The sequence below is a fragment of the Pezoporus flaviventris genome, unplaced genomic scaffold (assembly GCF_033815535.1).
Source record: "Pezoporus flaviventris isolate CSIRO_AGI_PZ_B2104156 unplaced genomic scaffold, CSIRO_AGI_Pfla_v1 ptg000036l, whole genome shotgun sequence".
NCBI classification, from domain to species: domain Eukaryota; kingdom Metazoa; phylum Chordata; class Aves; order Psittaciformes; family Psittacidae; genus Pezoporus; species Pezoporus flaviventris.
In genome coordinates, this window is record NW_026892584.1 from 39,189,198 (window position 1) to 39,209,870 (window position 20,673).

The 20,673-nt window shown below is 45.9% G+C and overlaps 1 long non-coding RNA gene across 1 annotated transcript; it reads left to right on the forward strand.

The window, feature by feature from the left end:
• Positions 1 to 4,571: 4,571 nt before the first annotated feature.
• LOC133274797 (uncharacterized) lies at positions 4,572 to 19,330 on the forward strand. The gene is made up of 2 exons (XR_009745275.1): positions 4,572 to 4,664; positions 18,802 to 19,330. It is a non-coding gene; the product is annotated as an uncharacterized LOC133274797 (long non-coding RNA).
• The last annotated feature ends 1,343 nt before the right edge of the window (positions 19,331 to 20,673 follow it).

Here is a 20,673-nt window from a genome sequence, read left to right on the forward strand (position 1 = left end):
CTTGACTTAAAAAAAAAAAAGGTGCTGGGAAAAGGGAATGATAATTCATTGTGTTAAGTTATTGCACTGATGCAGTTGAATTTCTACCTGCATCCCAGAAAATAGTGGGCATGCTCAGGAGCTTCCCCTTACAGTTGGTCCTCATGAGCTGTCAGGAGATTTGGGTTTATTGGTCCCACTGAATTTTGAACATTGAACAATGCCCCAGACTTGGGTGTTCGAGGCAGATCTTCCCAGCAACCTAGGGGCAAACTCAACTGCAGCACCTCCCTTTCTCCAGAGAAAAAACAACAGACCTTGATTCTTTAAATGCCTCTAGGCTGACACTGAACTTCAGCACTCATTGTTTCTAATAGCTGCAAGATACAGACATAGAGCAAAAGTTTCTAACTTACAATGCATGGTAGCTTCAGTAGTAGATTGGTTCTCATGTAGCCATGGGACCTAGTAATTGCATCCCTGATTGTGTTCCCATTTGCTTTAACCACTGGTGGCATGGAAAATGTTTGGCTGCTCTTTATTCTATTTATTTATTTTTCCAGATCACCAAGGCCACTGCATAACTCTATAGCTGGTTTTTGCATGCTAAGATCTTTTGGCTAGCAAATTCTTCCCCTGAGGCTTCATTATACATTAGGAACAGATTGCTGAGTTCAAGCCAAATACAAATGGTAAGTAATTATGTGTCAGGACCTCCAAGGCATGTATGGAGAAGGGAGGAAGAACATTGCATTTCTTATGAGAAATGGCATTTTTTTTTCCTGTGCTCTGACATGAAAGGAGAGGAAACACATATTTTCATTTGCAGATTTTGCTTTTGCCACTGCCATACTTAGAGCTGGGAGGTTAGAGAGACAAAATATGGCCCAGCCTGGTGTGTATACCCTTTTTTCTTTTGTGTCTTCCAGGCGTAAAAGTGTTATTTCCAGGTGTTAGTGGTCACTTCCAAACTGGCCCAACAAAATTCCAGTCCCAGTTTCAAATGAAAGTAATACGGCTCAGGTAGACTCCTCATTGAAGAAAATTCCCAACATGAACTAGAAATAAACTTGTATTTTCTACATCCTTTTCCATTTCTCCATCTTCTTGGCTTACTTTTCCTTTTGCATGTTATGCGGTGCTGTACCAAAGAAGTCTCCATTCACTCCGTGCTCCTCCTTGAGGAGAGTTTCCTCTGGAATCCATAATCCTATTATGAATTCCTGTACAGGATATATGAAGCATTTCAGAATGAATGGCTGGCACAGCCACTGAGCTTGGGGAAAGATACAGAATTTATGATGACTAGCCTGGCTGAGAAAACAGTAATATGATTGATTCTAAGTATATCATGCAGAACGCTGCTATCTCACCACTCATTCTTTTTCTTCTTTTTTCCTTTTCTTCCACCTCCCCCTTCTCTCAGGGAAAATAATTGCTAACAATACCTTCAGCAGGAAAAGAAGGATCAACTTGGAATTTCTGCAGTAATATGGCTGGTGTCCTTGGTCTTGCCCTTTTATGGGGTATGAACTGGGTATTTTAAAACTCATTCACTGTGAGGGGAGCAGGTCGAAGAAGGATGAGAGAATGAATGCAGTGAAGCACTTATTTCTAAATGTTGGTACTCCAAAAGGTAAAAGACTGATACCATTGTTCAGATGGTCAATGGCTGTATATCTTAATTTGTTCATAGTTTCATGTGGACATGACACAATTCTTATCCCACCCAACAAAATAAGAACTCCTCCAACACATTTCAGCTCAACTTGAATTAATAACAGGGATTGCCACAGAAACACTGTTGTGTAACTTCCAAGTACTGTCTAAGTGCCTATGAAGAAAGGGTGCATCTTCAACCGATCTCAAATAATACATGCGAAAACAGTAACAATAGAAGGTTTGGAAAGCTTAGCACCCATTAGTGCCACCTTCTTACAGCTTCACCTTCTTTCAGTGTCATGTTTTAAATCCCTGTTGTCACAAATACTCTCATCACCTCAAATCTAGATACAACATAACCAAAGTTAGAAGCCAGAAAACTATTCAATGCAAAATAAAGCATTACTCTTAAGTAAAAGACAATAGCTTTCTCTCAGACAAACTACTATGGAGTGTGATTGCCTTGTGTTTGCCCTGTAGTTTGCCCTGTGTATGTCTCTTCAACAGCCTTGGGGAAAGTCATTCTGTTGTTGACTGTAGTGGCTCATTAGGAGCAGAAGAAAGGAATAATCCTGCAAATTGTTTACATTGGTGCAGCAGGAACTTTGGACAAACAAAAAGTCATCCCTTTAAAATGGAAGATCTGGCTAAAGCTATTTGCTGAATTTGGCCTCAGTCTACAGATAACCTCAGATGCTCTGAACCTGCATTTTTAAAGAAAAAACAAAAATGCTCAGCTCGTATCTTGAAGACCTAAGTTGTATCTTGTCTGAGGGATTATTCTGTCTTTCTAAATCCACTGGGATTGCTCAGCAAATCAATGTCTCATCTGGCTGCAGTACTCATCACTCTGTCAAGTGTAATCAACTATGGGGAGAGGAGAGGTGAGATAACCTTGAGAGAAGGGGTGTACTGCAAATTCAGGTAATATATAGCAGGTTTCCTTTCATGTGTGCACTGATCTTTTCTCCCACCATGTTTACCATTCTCCACACATGGCCTGCTATTTGCACATCAGTCATTTTAAGCTTTCCCCCTTCCTCCCCACCCTGCTCCCAGAGGGATGGGGAGGAGAATTGAAAGAATGTAACTCTCATGGGTTGAGATAAGAACAGTCCAGTAACTAAGGTATAACACAAACCACTACTGCTACCACCAATAATAATAACGATAAGGGAAATAACAAGGGAAGAGAATACAACCGCTCACCACCTGCTGACCAATACCCAGCCCGACCGAGCAGTGATCTAACCCTTCCAGGTACCTGCCCCCAGTTTACATCCTGGGCATGACGTGCTGTGGTATGGAATACCTCTTTGGTCAGTTTGGGTCAGGTGTCCTGTCTCTGCTTCCTCGGGCTTCCCCTCCTCCCTGGTAGAGCATGAGACTCACAAAGTCCTTGGTCAGAGTAAACATGACTTAACAACAACTAAAAACATCAGTGTTATCAGCGCTGTTCTCAGGCCACAAGTCAAAACCACAGCACTGCACCAGCTACTAAGAAGGAGAAAAATGACTGAACCCAGGACAAGTATGTTTGTGAGGAGATCGCTTTTTCACTGGGAGACAGCTGGTCTGGACACCTGTAGGTTAGATTTTGTGTTCCAGTAAAACTTGCCTCTCCTATGAAAAAAAAAAAACAAAAACCAAAAAAAAACAAACCCAAGACCAAACAAACAACCATGTAAATATCTCATTCTATGGCTTTTGAGGAACAAAATATTTTACTTTTGTCATAAAAAACTCATAGTAATTTGATGGTGTCAAGCTCAGAATGGTATTAAAAGTAGGGGATATAATAACACCCTGTTAAAGCTATTGACTCTGATACAGGTTGGAGCAAAAAATACTTAACATTGGGTCAGTATTGCTAAGAACATGACCTGTTAGCAATCTCTACCTTTAAATTTCAAGTGTATTATTTGATTAACTCTGGAAATAAAGTTACTAAGCTTGAATGCTTCTAGAACTATTTTTGTATCCCATTCTTTTTGTCTGTTGCTTTGAGTCTTCATGGATTTTCAATGAGGTAGTGTTCTTTATACCATCTGTAACCAACATTTTTCCAATATGTTGTCAATACTGCTTCTCTGTTTTTTTCTCCTAAAATTACTTCAAGAAGGTGTAGGGAAGACAAAATAGAAAATTCAGACTCTAGATGCCAAATCGATTTGCAGAAATTCAAATGCCTGTTAAGCTTTATTTAGCCATCTTTTCGCAAAGTATGTTTGTTGTACATTGTTAAATTTGACTCACTTGAAAATAAGTCTCTTTTTCAGACCCTTCAAGGTAGGAAAGAGAGATTTTACAGCTTTATATCATGCTAGCTAATGCCTTCCAAACCATAAATGTCTGTCTTGTTTCTAATGACAGAGAATGTAAGCTACTTCTTAGAATTGCCTTTTTAGCCTTATTCTAACTGGTGTTTTATAATCTTTAGCAAAAGTAAGAATAAAAATTAAATTGTGTACAGTATTATAATGCATTACAGGGAGGAAAGATTACTTGTGATTTAGGCATAATATCCTCACTCTCTGATATGAAGAAGTTGATCAGCAAGTAGTTCCAAAATAATGCTTGCTGGCTTGGATGCCTGAAGAGATACTGATTGTTTTAGGGTGCGTGTTTCATCGTAGGACATAATAAGTTTAGTGTTCTACAGCCTGATATACAGCCTGAACTGTTTTTCCCTTAAAAGAGAATATGAAGAACTAACAGATATCTGTAGGGGCTGTAACTCACCAAGTTCCCCATGGAACCCTAACCTTGTCCATTACCCAAGTATAGCCATCAGCTCTGAAAAAATGAAAATTCTGTTTCAGGGCAGGTGTCATTAACATATTGCTACTGGGACATGACAACTCACTCTACCAGGTAGTATGACAGTTGCAGGTAATAATGTGGGCTATTTTCTTTGCTGAAATGTAGTGTCTCTCACTGACTGATGGATTGTTTCTGCCAGCAAAGAACACCATACTTACTCACCATGTAAATGGCAACAACTAAGGATCAACATTCTTCAGGTATCACAGTATCACAGTATCACAGTATGCTAGAGATTGGAAGGGACCTCAAAAGATCATCTAGTCCAATCCCCCTGCCGGAGCAGGAACACCTAGATAATGTTACACAGGAATGTGTCCAGGGGAGTTTTGAATGTCTCCAGGGAAGGAGACTCCACAACCTCCCTGGGCAGCCTGTTCCAGTCTTCCGTCACCCTCACTGAGAAGTTTCTTCTCAAGTTTAAGTGGAACCTCTTGTGTTCCAGTTTGTACCCATTACCCCTTGTCCTATCATTGTTTGCCACTGAGTAGAGCCTGGCTCCATCCTCGTGACACTCCCCCTTTATATATTTATAGACACTAATAAGCTCAGCCCTCAGTCTCCTCTTCTCCAAACTATAGAGACCCAGCTCCCTCAGTCTTTCCTCATAAGGGAGATGCTCCACTCCCTTAATCATCTTAGTTACCCTGCGCTGGACTCTCTCCAGCAGGTCCCTGTCCTTCTTGAACTGAGGGGCCCAGAATTGGACACAATATTCCAGATGGGGTCTCACCAGGGCAGAGTAGAGGGGAAGGAGGACCTCTCTCGACCTACTAACCACCCCCCTTCTAATACACCCCCGGATGCCATTGGCCTTCTTGGCCACAAGGGCACAGTGTTGGCTCATGGTCATCCTGTCATCCACTGGGAACCCCAGGTCCCTCTCCCCTACACTGCTCTCTAACAGGTCGTTTCCCAACCTATATTGGAACCTGGGGTTGTTCCTGCCCAGATGCAGGACTCTACACTTTTCCTTGTTATACTTCATCAAGTTATTCCCTGCCCAACTCTCCAGCCTGTCCAGGTCTCGCTGGATGGCAGCACAGCCTTCTGGTGTGTCACAGTATCACAGTATCACAGTATGTTAGAGATTGGAAGGGACCTCGAAAGATCATCTAGTCCAATTCCCCTGCCGGAGCAGGAACACCTAGATAATGTTACACAGGAATGCGTCCAGGCGGGTTTTGAATGTCTCCAGGGAAGGAGACTCCACAACCTCCCTGGGCAGCCTGTTCCAGTGTTCCGTCACCCTCACTGAGAAGAAGTTTCTTCTCAAGTTTAAGTGGAACCTCTTGTGTTCCAGTTTGTACCCATTACCCCTTGTCCTATCATTGTTTGCCACTGAGTAGAGCCTGGCTCCATCCTCGTGACACTCCCCCTTTATATATTTATAGACACTGATAAGGTCACCCCTCAGTCTCCTCTTCTCCAAACTATAGAGACCCAGCTCCCTCAGTCTTTCCTCATAAGGGAGATGTTCCACTCCCCTAATCATCTTCGTTGCCCTGCGCTGGACTCTCTCCAGCAGCTCCCTGTCCTTCTTGAACTGAGGGGCCCAGAACTGGACACAATACTCCAGATGCGGTCTCACCAGGGCAGAGTAGAGGGGAAGGAGGACCTCTCTCGACCTACTAACCACCCCCCTTCTAAATCACCCCAGGATGCCATTGGCCTTCTTAGCCACAAGGGCACAGTGTTGGCTCATGGTCATCCTGGCGTCCACTAGGACCCCCAGGTCCCTCTCCCCTACACTGCTCTCTAACAGGTCGTTCCCCAGCCTATACTGGAACCTGGGGTTGTTCCTGCCCACATGCAGGACTCTACACTTTCCCTTGTTATATTTCATCAAGTTACTCCCTGCCCAACTCTCCAGCCTGTCCAGGTCTCGCTGGATGGCAGCACAGCCTTCTGGCGTGTCAGCCACTCCTCCCAGCTTAGTGTCATCAGCAAACTTGCTGATAGTACACTCAATTCCCTCATCTAAATCGTTGATGAATATATTAAATAATACCGGTCCCAGTACTGACCCTTGAGGCACTCCACTAGTTACAGGCCTCCAACTAGACTCAGCCCCATAGACTACAACTCTCTGGCTTCTCTCCTTCAGCCAGTTCGCAGTCCACCTCACTACCTGATCATCCAGTCCACACTTCCTCATTTTAGCCGTGAGGATGCTGTGGGAGACTGTGTCAAATGCTTTGCTGAGGTCAAGGTAGACCACATCCACCACTCTGCCATCATCCATCCACCGTGTTATTTCCTCATAAAAGGCTAAGAGATTGGTCAAACATGATTTCCCCCTGGTGAAGCCATGTTGACTGCCCCTCATAACCCTCTTATCCTTGATATGCCTTAAGATGGTACCAAGGATAAGGTGTTCCATCACTTTCCCAGGGATGGAGGTGAGGCTGACCGGTCTATAGTTGCCCGGGTCCTCCTTCTTGCCCTTTTTGAAGACTGGAGTGACATTTGCTTTCCTCCAGTCCTCAGGCACCTCTCCCGTTTCCCAAGACTTGGTAAAGATGATGGAGAGTGGTCTAGCAATGACTTCCACCAGTTCCCTCAGCACCCGTGGGTGCATCCCATCTGGACCCATGGATTTATGGATGTCCAGATTGCTCAACTGTTCTCTAACCCATTCCTCATCGACTAAGGCAAACCGCTCCGTCGACCTGACTTCATCTAAGGTCTCAGGGGTACAGGGCTCTTCAGGACTGCCTGCAGCAGAGTAGACAAAGAAGGCATTCAGTAACTCTGCCATCTCTGTATCTTCTGTCACCAGGGCACCCATCCTGTTCATCAGTGGGCCTACATTGCCTCTGGTGTTAGTTTTATCTGCCATGTATTTGAAAAGCTCTTTTTGCTGTCCTTGACCCTTCTCGCCAGGTTTAATTCTAAGGAGGCCTTAGTCATCCTAGCTGCCTTCCTACATCCTCTAGCAGCAGCCTTATATTTCTCCCAAGTGGCCAGTCCCTCCTTCCATGACCTGTAAACTCTCCTCTTCCACTTGAGCATACCCAGCAATTCCCTATTTAGCCATGCTGGTCTCCTGGCCCTCTTCCTTGACTTCCTACGTGTCGGGATGCTCTGATCTTGAGCTCGGAAAAAGCAATCTTTGAATGTCAACCAACTATCTTGGGCCCCTTTACCTTCAAACAGCCTTGCCCATGGGATTTCTCCCAGGTAATTCATATAGAGAAAAGAATTTTTCAAATGTTTATACACCTATCATGTAAACCAGTCCATTTTCTTCATCTCTCAGTCTTCTAACATGTTCTATAGTTTAAATACCCCACAGTTTATTTTAATTTCAGATATGGAATCATGTGATTCTTGGATTTCACTTATAAAAATAGGAAGCCGTGCTTTATCAGGAATAACTGCTAGATGTTGCAACTGATATAGAAGTATGAAACCTTGAAACAAAAATCCAATGTTAATTTTAAACTGTAATTAATCAGTGTCATGCCTGACTCATAAAACTAGTTTTCATTAGCTGGAAATGGTGTCTTTTCCACATTGCAATTTATACTTTAAAGGTATTTCAGGATACCGTGTAAACAACATAACCCCTGAAAACCATGATTCAGCTCCAGATAGACTTAATGTGTTGAAAGTGCTGATCTAGACTAAACCAAGTCACTGTTGAACATGTTTTTATTTTACTGAGGAAAAGTAGTAGCATCTGCTGCAGAAATGCTTAAACTCCAAAATGCAAACTGTAGGTGATCCCCTATAGGTGCATACATACTTGAGATAATTTTAATAAGCTTTATTATGTTTGTAGCAATGAGGAGACTCAAAATTTCATCATCCAAATGGAAATGTTCAGATTAATTTTCAATGTCCAATCTTCAACAAAATTCAAGGAGCTTCAGAAATTTAGCCTGAACTTGTGATCGAACTGACAGATTTCCCATTCGTGATTGTCCTGGTGCCTTATTAGAAGTCTGCCACACGGTGTGGCATTTCAGTCTTCCACATGGATTTTAGCAAAGCTGTAATTTACACTCTATATTTCATTTCTCAACTCCTGAACAATTACTTTGCTACTGCTCCTGTCCTTGACGAATTTCCCTGAAGAAATACATTGTTTAAAGAGGCTTTCTTCTGCTGAAATATCTTTCATTTCTGGTAGCTAAAAAGATCATCTCTTACTTCTGTGCTGTCAAGGGGATTATAACGAAGTAGGCTGCATTAAAAGATACAGAATAGAAATTGAAAATCAGTCTGGTAAAAGTATTCAGATATTGATGATGGATTATAATGATAGATAGTGGACCAACAAAACAGTGACTGTCATTATTACATTTTTTTTATTTGTTTCGTTATATGGGATGCTTTCTCTTACCTTCCCTCTTGTCAATCATAGGGCTTGTATTTGAGTATTTAATTTGAGTGTTAATGTTTATTTTGATTGATAGAATTGTGAATCAAAGTGTTTCTGAGAGGAGAAAATTTGTTTATGGGGAAAGCTGAGTTTTCACTTTGATAACAGTATGTTGCTCCAAGATTGCTCAAAAGTAAACAGGAGAAATTTAGGTCAAATATAAGGAAGAAATTCTTTACTGTGACGGTGGTGAGACACTGGCACAGGTTGCTCAAGGAAGTTGTGAATGCTGCATCCCTGGCAGTGTTTAAGGTCAGGTTGGACAGGGCTTGGAGCAACCTGGTCTAGTGTGAGGTGTCCCTGCCCACGGTAGTGGGGGTTGGAACTAGATGATACTTAAAGTCTAGTTGGAACTAGATTATACTAAAGATGATACTTAATACCATTCTATGATATTATGATTCTGAGGACTAACAATTTCTACTTGCATTCCTACTAAGAAAAGTAAAATGAATCTTGTATTGTTAGAAGGTTGGATAAAATTATATTTTACACAGAATTTGTGGGATTTCACCTTTGGGGCCGTTTTTTCCCTGCAGAATATATTGTGATTTTTGAGTTTGAAAAAGAGAGAGAAGGAGGAAGCTGAGGAATATTAACATGTCTATTAAGTTTAGAGCAGCATTTCAGAGCTCCCAGGTATGGCTAAGCATGTTACTTGAGACATAGTAGTGCTTGAAGAACACAGTAGCTATGGACTAGCACTATATCAAATCCTAGAATGAACAGAAATGGTTGTCTGGTTGTAAATGAACTATCTTCAAAATTTCTAAAATTTGCCTTAAGTAATATAGTAGACCACAGACTAAGAGTGGCAATCTAGCAGCTAGAAGGAACTGCTTAAAGAGATTAGCATATGTGTATTATAATTTTGTGTTAAACAAGAAGGAAGACCGAAAGGATGGATTCATGGAGAAAATTGCTAAATTCTCATCTAGTCTAGTGTACTTATCATATAGAAATACTGATGTTTTCAGGGCAATTTGGATGAGGTTGCTTTGCTGATCTGAATGCAAACTTAAGTATTTCAAACAGTTGCATGACATTAGAGTAGGCCAGTTTTCAGAAGTGTCAGTTACTGAGGTGAGTAGCTCAAGAGCAGACGCTGATCGGAGCTAGCCTAGCTAGAGCCACAGCCGGCACGCTTCAGCGACGCGAGGGTCAACGGAGATTAGGAAAATCAGAGGGGATAGCGCACAGACATCGCGATTCCCGACATCTCCCGATCCCCCAAGCCCCAGCAGCCCTTGCGAGAGAGAGGCTGACGTGGCGGGGGGCGTTCCCACGGTGACGGCGACCACTCCCCTGCTGCTTGCCTTGAAAAAGCCTTTGAGAGGACAGCGACCGGTCGCTGCCCAGCGGGCACAGGGAGGAACAAGCAGGTCGTGTTGCTGGTGTCCCAGACTGCGCACCAATATGGTTGCCTCCAGAAAGAGAGCTTGCAGTAAGGTGACTGCAGCAACTCAGACAGAGACCCTGTCCCAGACCGTGGCTGTTCAGGTCTCTGGGTGCAGGGAGTGCCAGAGCCTGCTGCTGCCGGGGGAGGGAGGACAGCATTCCACCTGCGTGAGGTGTGAGCAGGTAGAAGATCTGCTTAGCCTGGTGGCAAGACTTAAGGAGGAGGTTGAGACCCTGAGGACCATCAGGGAGTGTGAAAGGGAGATCGACTGGTGGAGTAACTCCCTGGCGGGCCAGTCGAAACGGTTCCAGGGAGATACCCCCCAAAAGGGGAAGGACCCCCTGCCTTCTCACACAGAGGGGGATGGCCCGAGGCAGCCCCTGCCCTGTAGCTGTTGCGCAGAGGTAGGGGACCAAAAAGCCGATGAGGGTTGGAAGCGAGTTCCAGTTCGACGTCGTGGGAAACCCTCCCCCCTTCCTGCCCTGCTTCCCCAGGTGTCCCTCCGTAATAGGTTCGAGGCCCTGGATCTTGAAGGAGAGGTAGGTGAGAATGTGGGGCAAGGCCAGCCCACAAGGCCACATAGGAAAAGGGAGTCGACTTTGCACCTCAAGACTGCCTCTGTTAAGAAAGAAAGAAGGGTCATTGTAGTAGGGGATTCCCATCTGAGAGGAACAGAGGGCCCGATATGCAGAGTTGACCCTCATCATAGGGAAGTGTGTAGTCTGCCTGGAGCCCGGATCAGGGATATCACCAGGGCGCTCCCCAACCTGGTGCACCTGACAGACTATTACCCGCTGCTGGTCTTCCAGACAGGTGGGGAGGAAGCTGCTTCCCGCAGTCTGAGGGGGATGAAGAAAGACTACAGGGCCTTGGGGCGGATGGTGAAAGAGTCTGGGGCTCAAGTGATCTTCTCCTCTCTCCTTCCATCTTCCACTGATGTGGGAAGGAATGGGAAGATTCAGTTCATGAACAATTGGCTTCGAGACTGGTGCTACAGGCAGGGCTTTGGATTCTTTGATAACGGCTGGTTTTATAGGGCACCAGTCTGGACAATGACAAGTGAGAAAGGTTTGTCTCACAGAGGGAAAAGGATGCTGGGGCACGAATTAGCAGGGCTCATTTGGAGAGCTTTAAACTAGATTCAAAGGGGGATGGGGTTGTAGCTGGGCTTGCCCCAGTGGGGCAGTGCTCCAGAATTAATGAAGACTGGGAGGCCTCCTACAATCCTAGGGTGAAATCGGTGTGCTCAGCTCGCTCCCTGAAATGCCTGTACACCAATGCGCGCAGCATGGGAAATAAGCAGGAGGAGTTGGAAACCTGTGTTAAGTCAGGAGATTATGATCTGGTGGCAATTACAGAGACGTGGTGGGACAGCTCACATAACTGGAATATAGTCATGGAAGGCTATGTCCTTTTCAGGAAAGACAGGCCAGCCAGGCGGGGTGGTGGAGTTGCTCTTTATGTGCGGGAGGAACTACAGTGCACCGAGTTCTGTCCAGGGACAGATGATGAGCGAGTTGAGAGTCTGTGGGTGAGAATTAAGGGGCAGGCTGGCAGGGGGGATACTGTTGTAGGTGTCTGTTACAGACCACCGGATCAGGGTGAGGAAGTTGACGAGGCCTTCTACAGGCAGCTGAGAGCGGCCTCACAGTCACAGGCCGTGGTTGTCGTGGGGGATTTTAACTTCCCTGATGTTTGCTGGAAGGACCACTCGGCAACCCAGCCGCAGTCCAGGAGGTTCCTCCAGTGTATGGATGATAACTTCCTCCTGCAAATGGTGGATGAGCCGACCAGGAGAGGAGCGCTGCTGGATCTCATCCTCACTAACAAGGAGGATCTGGTCGAAGCAGTAAGGGTTGAGGGCTGCCTTGGTTGCAGCGACCACGAGATGGTGGAGTTCAGGATCTTGTGTGGCAGGACTAGTAGAATACCAAGTAGAATTGCAACCCTGGACTTTAGCAGGGCAAACTTTGGCCTTTTCAAGCAATTGCTAGGGGAAATCCCATGGGCAGGGCTGCTTGAAGGTAAAGGGGCCCAAGATAGTTGGTTGACATTCAAGGACTGCTTTTTCCGTGCTCAAGATCAGAGCATCCCGACACGTAGGAAGTCAAGGAAAAGGGCCAAGAGACCTGCGTGGCTAAATAGGGAATTGCTGGGTATGCTCAAGTGGAAGAGGAGAGTTTACAGGTCATGGAAGGAGGGCCTGCCACTTGGGAGGAATATAAGGCTGCTGCTAGAGGATGTAGGAAGGCAGCTAGGAGGACTAAGGCCTCCTTAGAATTAAACCTGGCAAGAAGGGTCAAGGACAGCAAAAAGAGCTTTTTTAAATACATGGCAGACAAAACTAACACCAGAGGCAATGTAGGCCCACTGATGAACGGGATGGGTGCCCTGGTGACAGAAGATAAAGAGATGGCAGAGTTACTGAATGCCTTCTTTGTCTCTGTCTACTCTGCTGCGGGCAGTCCTGAAGAGCCCTGTACCCCTGAGACCTTAGATGAAGTCAGGTCGACGGAGCGGTTTGCCTTAGTCGATGAGGAATGGGTTAGAGAACAGTTGAGCAATCTGGACATCCATAAATCCATGGGTCCAGATGGGATGCACCCGCGGGTGCTGAGGGAACTGGCGGAAGTCATTGCTAGACCACTCTCCATCATCTTTACCAAGTCTTGGGAAACGGGAGAGGTGCCTGAGGACTGGAGGAAAGCAAATGTCACTCCAGTCTTCTAAAAGGGCAAGAAGGAGGACCCGGGTAACTATAGACCGGTCAGCCTCACCTCCATCCCTGGGAAAGTGATGGAACACCTTATCCTTGGTACCATCTTAAGGCATATCAAGGATAAGAAGGTTATGAGGGGCAGTCAACATGGCTTCACCAGGGGGAAATCATGTTTGACCAATCTCTTAGCCTTTTATGAGGAAATAACACGGTGGATGGATGATGGCAGAGCGATGGATGTGGTCTACCTTGACCTCAGCAAAGCATTTGACACAGTCTCCCACAGCATCCTCACGGCTAAAATGAGGAAGTGTGGACTGGATGATCAGGTAGTGAGGTGGACTGCGAACTGGCTGAAGGAGAGAAGCCAGAGAGTTGTAGTCTATGGGGCTGAGTCTAGTTGGAGGCCTGTAACTAGTGGAGTGCCTCAAGGGTCAGTACTGGGACCGGTATTATTTAATATATTCATCAATGATTTAGATGAGGGAATTGAGTGTACAATCAGCAAGTTTGCTGATGACACTAAGCTGGGAGGAGTGGCTGATACGCCAGAAGGCTGTGCTGCCATCCAGCGAGACCTGGATAGGCTGGAGAGTTGGGCAGGGAGTAACTTGATGAAATATAACAAGGGAAAGTGTAGAGTCCTGCATCTGGGCAGGAACAACCCCAGGTTCCAGTATAGGTTGGGGAACGACCTGTTAGAGAGCAGTGTAGGGGAGAGGGACCTGGGGGTCCTAGTGGACAACAGGATGACCATGAGCCAACACTGTGCCCTTGTGGCTAAGAAGGCCAATGGCATCCTGGGGTGTATTAGAAGGGCGGTGGTTAGTAGGTCAAGAGAGGTCCTCCTTCCCCTCTACTCTGCCCTGGTGAGACCGCATCTGGAATATTGTGTCCAGTTCTGGGCCCCTCAGTTCAAGAAGGACAGGGAGCTGCTGGAGAGAGTCCAGCGCAGGGCAACAAAGATGATTAAGGGAGTGGAACATCTCCCTTATGAGGAAAGACTGAGGGAGCTGGGTCTCTATAGTTTGGAGAAGAGGAGACTGAGGGGTGACCTTATCAGTGTCTATAAATATATAAAGGGGGAGTGTCACGAGGACGGAGCCAGGCTCTACTCAGTGGCAAACAATGATAGGACAAGGGGTAATGGGTACAAACTGGAACACAAGAGGTTCCACTTAAACTTGAGAAGAAACTTCTTCTCAGTGAGGGTGACGGAACACTGGAACAGGCTGCCCAGGGAGGTTGTGGAGTCTCCTTCCCTGGAGACATTCAAAACCCGCCTGGACGCATTCCTGTGTAACATTATCTAGGTGTTCCTGCTCCGGCAGGGGGATTGGACTAGATGATCTTTCGAGGTCCCTTCCAATCTCTAACATACTGTGATACTGTGTGTGATAACACCGGAGCAGGGGGAAGCTCAGCATCCAGGAGCCTCAGCTCAGAGCGGCAACAGCCACCGAGGGAGCCTCGAGTCCTTGACAGCACCTGACCAGGAGCCGGCAGCTCAGCCGACGAGAGCGAGCAGCTGACTCTCGGGGGGCGGAGCCAGGAGGAGCGGCACCAGCCCTGATTGGTTAAAAACCTGCCCCAGGGAGCGGGAGAGACCAGGAGCGCGGTGCGGCAGTTGATGCTGGGACGTGAGCGCTCGTCCTGTGACCGGGGCCCGGTCCGGGAGCTCTGCTCGGGCTGCCCCGGAGGTGGCAGCGTAGGCACCCAGAGAGAGCCGATGAGAGGGGAGGCTGCAGTGCAGAGCTCTGGGTGTAGAGAGTGCCTGCACTGGTCTGGTGAGGGGAGGGTGCACAATGGGCAGGGCTGCACTCGGTGCTCCCTGGTGGAGGTCCTGCAGCAGGGGCTGAGCTGCGGGATGCTATTAATAGACTGCGAGATGTCAGGGAAGCTGAGAGGAAGCAGGAATGCTTGCTCCAGGCCCAAACTCTGTAGGGGCTTCAAGCTTCCCCTCTAGCTCATGAAGGAAAGAAGGAGGCCGTTAACCTGGGAAGCTGGGAATTAGTGACAAAAAAACACCAAACCAATCAAACAAAAAAACAACAAAGAAAGGAGGAAAAGGACAGTGAAATGCAAGGGGCTTCCCCCTAAATCCCCTGTCTCCACGCAGAGCCGCTTTGGGGTCCTGCGGGGGGCTAATGAGGAAGCGCACTCGAACCAGAAACAAGCGGCTGGTGCACTGCTAAAGATCTCTACTGGTGCTGCTAGGAAAAAGCGGTGGGTCATAGTAGTAGGGGATTGTACACTGAAAGGGACAGAAACACTCGTCTGCCGGCCAGACCCCGTCTCAAGGGAGGTGTGTTGCCTACCAGGGGCACGGATCAGGGATGTGGCAGAGAGGCTGACTGCTCTAGTAAGTCCCACGGACTATTACCCACTCCTGGTGAGACATGTGGGTGCTAGGGATATAGATAGTAGTACCCTGGGGAACATAAAGAAGGACTACAGAGCCCTGGGAGAGGTGGTTAGGGGCTCTGGAGCTCAGGTGGTCTTTTCATCAATTCTCCAGGGTACAGGGGAGGACCTAAAAAAAGCTAGGAGGATTAGCCAGGTTAATAACTGGTTAAAAGGGTGGTGTCATAGTCAGGGGTTTGGGTGTCTTGAACATGGGACCCAAGCTTGTAGGCCAGGTCTAGTGGGGGCTGGTGGAGCTGCTGCTAAGGGAAAGAGCAGTTTTGTTAGGAGGCTTCCCAGACTGGTCAAGGAGGCTTTAAACCAGATGTGTTGGGGGAGTGGAGCATCATTCCATTCCAACTCACCCAGTCAGTTGCCAGAACCTATAATAAATGCTTGGAGCAATGTAGAGAGATCCCAGCCGCTCCAGCCAATGAGCCGGCTTCAGATGGAACTTGGATCAGATGCCTCTATACAAATGCCCGTAGCATGGGGAACAAAGAAGAGGAATTAGAGATGTGTGCACGTCTATGGGGGTATGATATAATAGGCATCGCAGAAACATGGTGGGATGGCTCCTATGACTGGAGTGTTGGAATGGAAGGTTACAGGCTTTAGAAAAGACAGGCCTGGCAGGCGGGGAGGGGAGTTGCCCTTTATGATAGGCTGGAGAGTATGGAACTCTGTCTGGGGACAGGTGAGCAGTCCACAGAGAGTTTGTGGGTCAGGGTTAAAGGGAATACAGCTATGGGAGACATTACTGTGGGGATCTGTTACAGACCGCCTGATCAAGGAGAACCTGCGGATGAAGCACTCCATAGACAGATAGGAAAAGCCTTATGTTCGCAGGCCCTTGTTCTCATGGGTGACTTCAACCACCCTGACATCTGTTGGAATGACGGTACGGCCCGGCACAATCAATCCAGGAGGTTCCTCGATTGTATAGAAGACAACTTCCTTCTGCAAGTAATAGAGGAGCCGACAAGGAGAGGTGCCATGCTTGACCTTGTGCTCACCAACAGGGAAGGGCTCGTTGGAAATGTGACGCTTCAGGGCAGCCTTGGATGCAGCGATCATGAGATGGTCGAAGCCGAGATCCTCAGGACAGTGAGAGGAGAGTGCAGCAAGCTCACTGCCCTGGACTTCAAATGAGCAGACTTTGGCCTCTTCAGGAACCTGCTTAGTAAGGTTCCATGGGATACAGCCCTAGAGGGCAGGGGGGCCGAAGACTGTTGGTTGATATTCAAGTATCACCTGCTGCAAGCTCAGGAGTGTTGCATCTCATCTAGAAGGAGGTGCAGCAGGAGGGCCAAGAGACCTGCTTGGATGGATAAGGAGCTGCTGAGGAAAATTCAGTTGAAAAAGGAGGCTTATAATAAGTGGAAGCAAGGACAGGCGGCCTGGGAAGAGTACAGGGATGTTGTCCGAGAAGCTAGGGACCAGGTTAGGAAAGCTAAGGCTCAGTTAGAATTAAACTTGGCTAGGGATGTTCAGGAAAACATAAAGGGATTCTACAGGTACATAGCAAATAAAAAACAGACTAGGGAGAATGTAGGCCCCCTCAGGAAGCTATTGTGGGTTATCTGGCTACCCTGGATTTGGAGAAGGCTGAGGTTCTGAATGACTTCTTTGCCTCAGTCTTCACTGGCAAAGGCTCTGACCACACCACCCAAGTCTTGGACGGCAGACGCAGGGACTGTGAGAATGAAGACCTTGGGCCCACTGTAGGAGAGGAACTGGTTCAAGACCATCTTAAAAACCTGAATGTACACAAGTCCATGGAACCTGATGAAATCCATCCGCGGGTCCTGAAGGAGCTGGCAAATGAAGTTGCTAAGACACTGGCCATCATATTTGAAAGACCATGGCAGTCAGGTGAAGTTCCTGATGACTGGAAAAAGGGAAATATAACCCCCATTTTCAAGAAGGGGAAAATGGATGACCCGGGGAATTACAGACCAGTCAGTCTCACTTCTGTGAGAGGTGAAAAATCTTGGCAAAATCTTGGAGCAGATTCTCCTGGAAGGCATGCTAAGGCACATGAAAAACAGCAAGGTGCTTGGTGACAGCCAGCATAGCTTCACTAAGGGGAAATCCCACCTGACCAATATGGTGGCCTTTTATGATGGGGCTACGGAATGGATGGACAGCTATAGAGCAGTTGATGTCATCTACCTGGACTTGTGCGAAGTGTTCAACACTGTACCACACGATATCCTTGTCTCTAAATTGGAGAGACATCAATTTGATAGGTGGACCACCCAGTGGATAAAGAACTGTCTGGATTTCTGCACACAAAGAGTTGTGGTCAATGGCTCAATGTCAGGCTGGAGACCAATAACGAGTGGTGTCCCTCAGGGATCAGTGCTGGGACCGGTCTTGTTTAACATCTTTGTCGGTGACATGGACAGTGGGATTCAGTGCGCCCTCAGCAAGTTTGCTGATGATACCAAACTGTGTGGTTTGGTTGATAGACTGAAGGGAAGGAATGCCATCCAGAGGGACCTTGACACTCTTGTGAGGTGGGCTGATGCCAATCTCATGAAGTTTAACCATGACAAGGTCTTACACCTGGGTTGGAGCAATCCCAGGCACAGCTACAGGTTGGGCAGAGAAGAGATTCAGAGCAACCCTGCAGAGAAGGAATTGGGGGTGTTGGTTGATGAGAAAATGAACATGAGCCGGCTTCACTGTGCTCTCGTAGCCCAGAAAGCCAAGTGTATCCTGGGCTGCATCAAGAGGAGCATGACCAGCAGGGGGCCTATAGGGATGCTGGGGAGGGGCTCTTCATTAGGAACTTTAGTGACAGGACAAGGGGTAACGGGTTCAAACTTAAGCAGGGGAAGTTTAGATTGTATGTAAGGAAGAAATTCTTTACTGTTAGAATGATGAGGCACTGGAATGGGTTGCCCAGGGAGGTTGTGAATGCTCTGTCCCTGGCAGTGTTCAAGACCAGGTTGGACGAAGCCTTGGATGACATGATTTAGTGTGAGGTGTCCCTGCCCATGGCAGGGGATTTGGAACTAGATGATCTTAAGGTCCTTTCCAACCCTAACTATTCTATGATTATATGATTCTATAAGTGTTTGGTGCTATTGTCATTGAAAATTCAATCAAATGCCTGATATTTAAATATGGTACTACCCAAGTGGTCAGCACTGGATTTTTTTGAGACCTACTAGTATGCAGAGGAAGATTTCCTGGTTGTGTTTGCTGCCCTGAATCGTCAACTGTTTTCTTAGGGGCAGTAGATGTCTTTGCTTTAGCAATGTGTTTAGACTTGGCCTTCTCAGCCTTGTAGGAGTGGTTGCGTATCAGAGAGCTTCCGGGCCATTGTGATAATCTCAGATCCCTTCATCTCACTCCTTTGCTGATACCCAATTTGGCTAGTAGTTTTTTTGTAAAATCTATTACCGTCTTTTCCAGATATGAACAATATTGTTCTTTTGATATGCGTTCAGAGAGAAGAAGCAAGAGAAAATTTGCTGAATGCCTGACAGAATCATCTGAGTAATGCTCCATGAGCCTCTGCATGACAGAGTCAGCTCTAGTGGGTCCACAAAGAGCTATTCAAAGAGGCAGCCCCCAGAGGAAACTTTGGGGAAAATTATATGTCCTATGTGAATAGAATTTCATATATCTCACATGAAACTTTGTGCCACATCAAATTAGGCTTCTTTAGAGGAAGGGAAAGTACTTTCCTTCCTAGAACATATTTTCTCCGGTTGAAGATATTCAGATCCTATATCCTAGTAACCAAGCATGCTAATAACCTTACAATAAAATACTAAGACTGCATATGAGGTACTTTATCAAGTCAGTTGATGCAAACAAGGAGGTGAAATATTTTCCCAAATGTTGCATAGTATCTTGCTACGATTGGATTGTGGTAATAATGTATTTGCAATTACCTGTCTAATGCAAATAAGTTAATGCAGAACCAGCAGATTCAGAATTTGTCAGGAGTACAGAATATCTAGTTAATTCATATTTATGTAGGTGAAAAACCCTTATTAGATTTTGACTTGAGCCCTAGTTACAGAATCATAGACTCAACTGGGTTGCAAAAGACCTTCAAGGTTATCAAGTCCAACCTTTGCACCAGGACTGCCAAGTCCACCCCTAAACTATGTCACTAGAGTCTCATCTACACTTTTTTGATAAAATCTAAAGTATCATTTTCCAGAAAAATATACTTAATAAATGAAATAGATGGTATCAGGAAGACAGATTCCTGTTTTACTCTGACCAAGGCTTATTTAGACTAGACCTACTATCAAAGTGCAACTGGGGAAATTTAATTTTCCATTCATAAGTCTTGCCCTTTAATTTCAATTTAAGAAAGATATTACTTTTGTCTGCTGTTTAGCTAGAACTGCTTATGTAGTACTGTGCTATGTAGCTGTTACAGACTTTCCTGAGGTGCCTACAGTCAGTGATGAGTTAAGCTATCCATGTAAAAAGTTTATTTTATAAAATGGCGTGGATTCTCCTGGATTCATTACTTGAATGCCATCACTGTGCAAATGTGCACTTTGTTTCAAAGAAAAGACAGTTCTAATTTTAACTGTGAAGTCCTTACTTAAGTTAGCAACTGGCCGTGCATCACGCCTTTTACCATTAATGCCTGCCCCACTGCTCTGCTCAGGATGGGTTACCTAGTAGCTTCTCAAACAAAACATTTGGCTGACAGTTACGGTACAGTGTAGCCTCCACTTCTATACTCGTCACGTGTCTTTATGAGGCAAAGTGTTCTGTTTCTCAGGGAGCGCTTTAGGGGCCAAGCTCTCTGTCCCATGTTAAACATGCTTGATCACCATGTTTTTTGCTATTAACATTGCTGTTTTGAAATACCTAGTTCACTGAACTAAGCACAGTCTTTTTTTCGAACACACAATAGAGGTGCATTGTACCTTAATCTTAGCAAAAAATAACTTACAACCCTTGTAAATAATCAAAGAAAATAGTTCTTTAGATTTTTTTTCTGGACCACTGCAGCCTAACAATTTTGAGGTCCCACTAAACCGATGAGCAAACTACACCTGGGATTTGGGCTGCAGGCTCTACTATTGTAAATCAGACAGGTTGCGTCCACACACTAAACATCTCTAGCATTGGGGCTAACTGGCACAGAATAACTTTGTCCATACTGTTGATCTCTTTTAGCCTCCAAAATAGGAAAGTTATTTGCAGATGTTTTCTTTTTATATTCCTTTGTCCGTATCAACTCTTAGGCTCTGCCTAGGAATAATTTAGGAAAGGACTAGTTATCTTGAGTGAAAGATGTGTCATTATGGT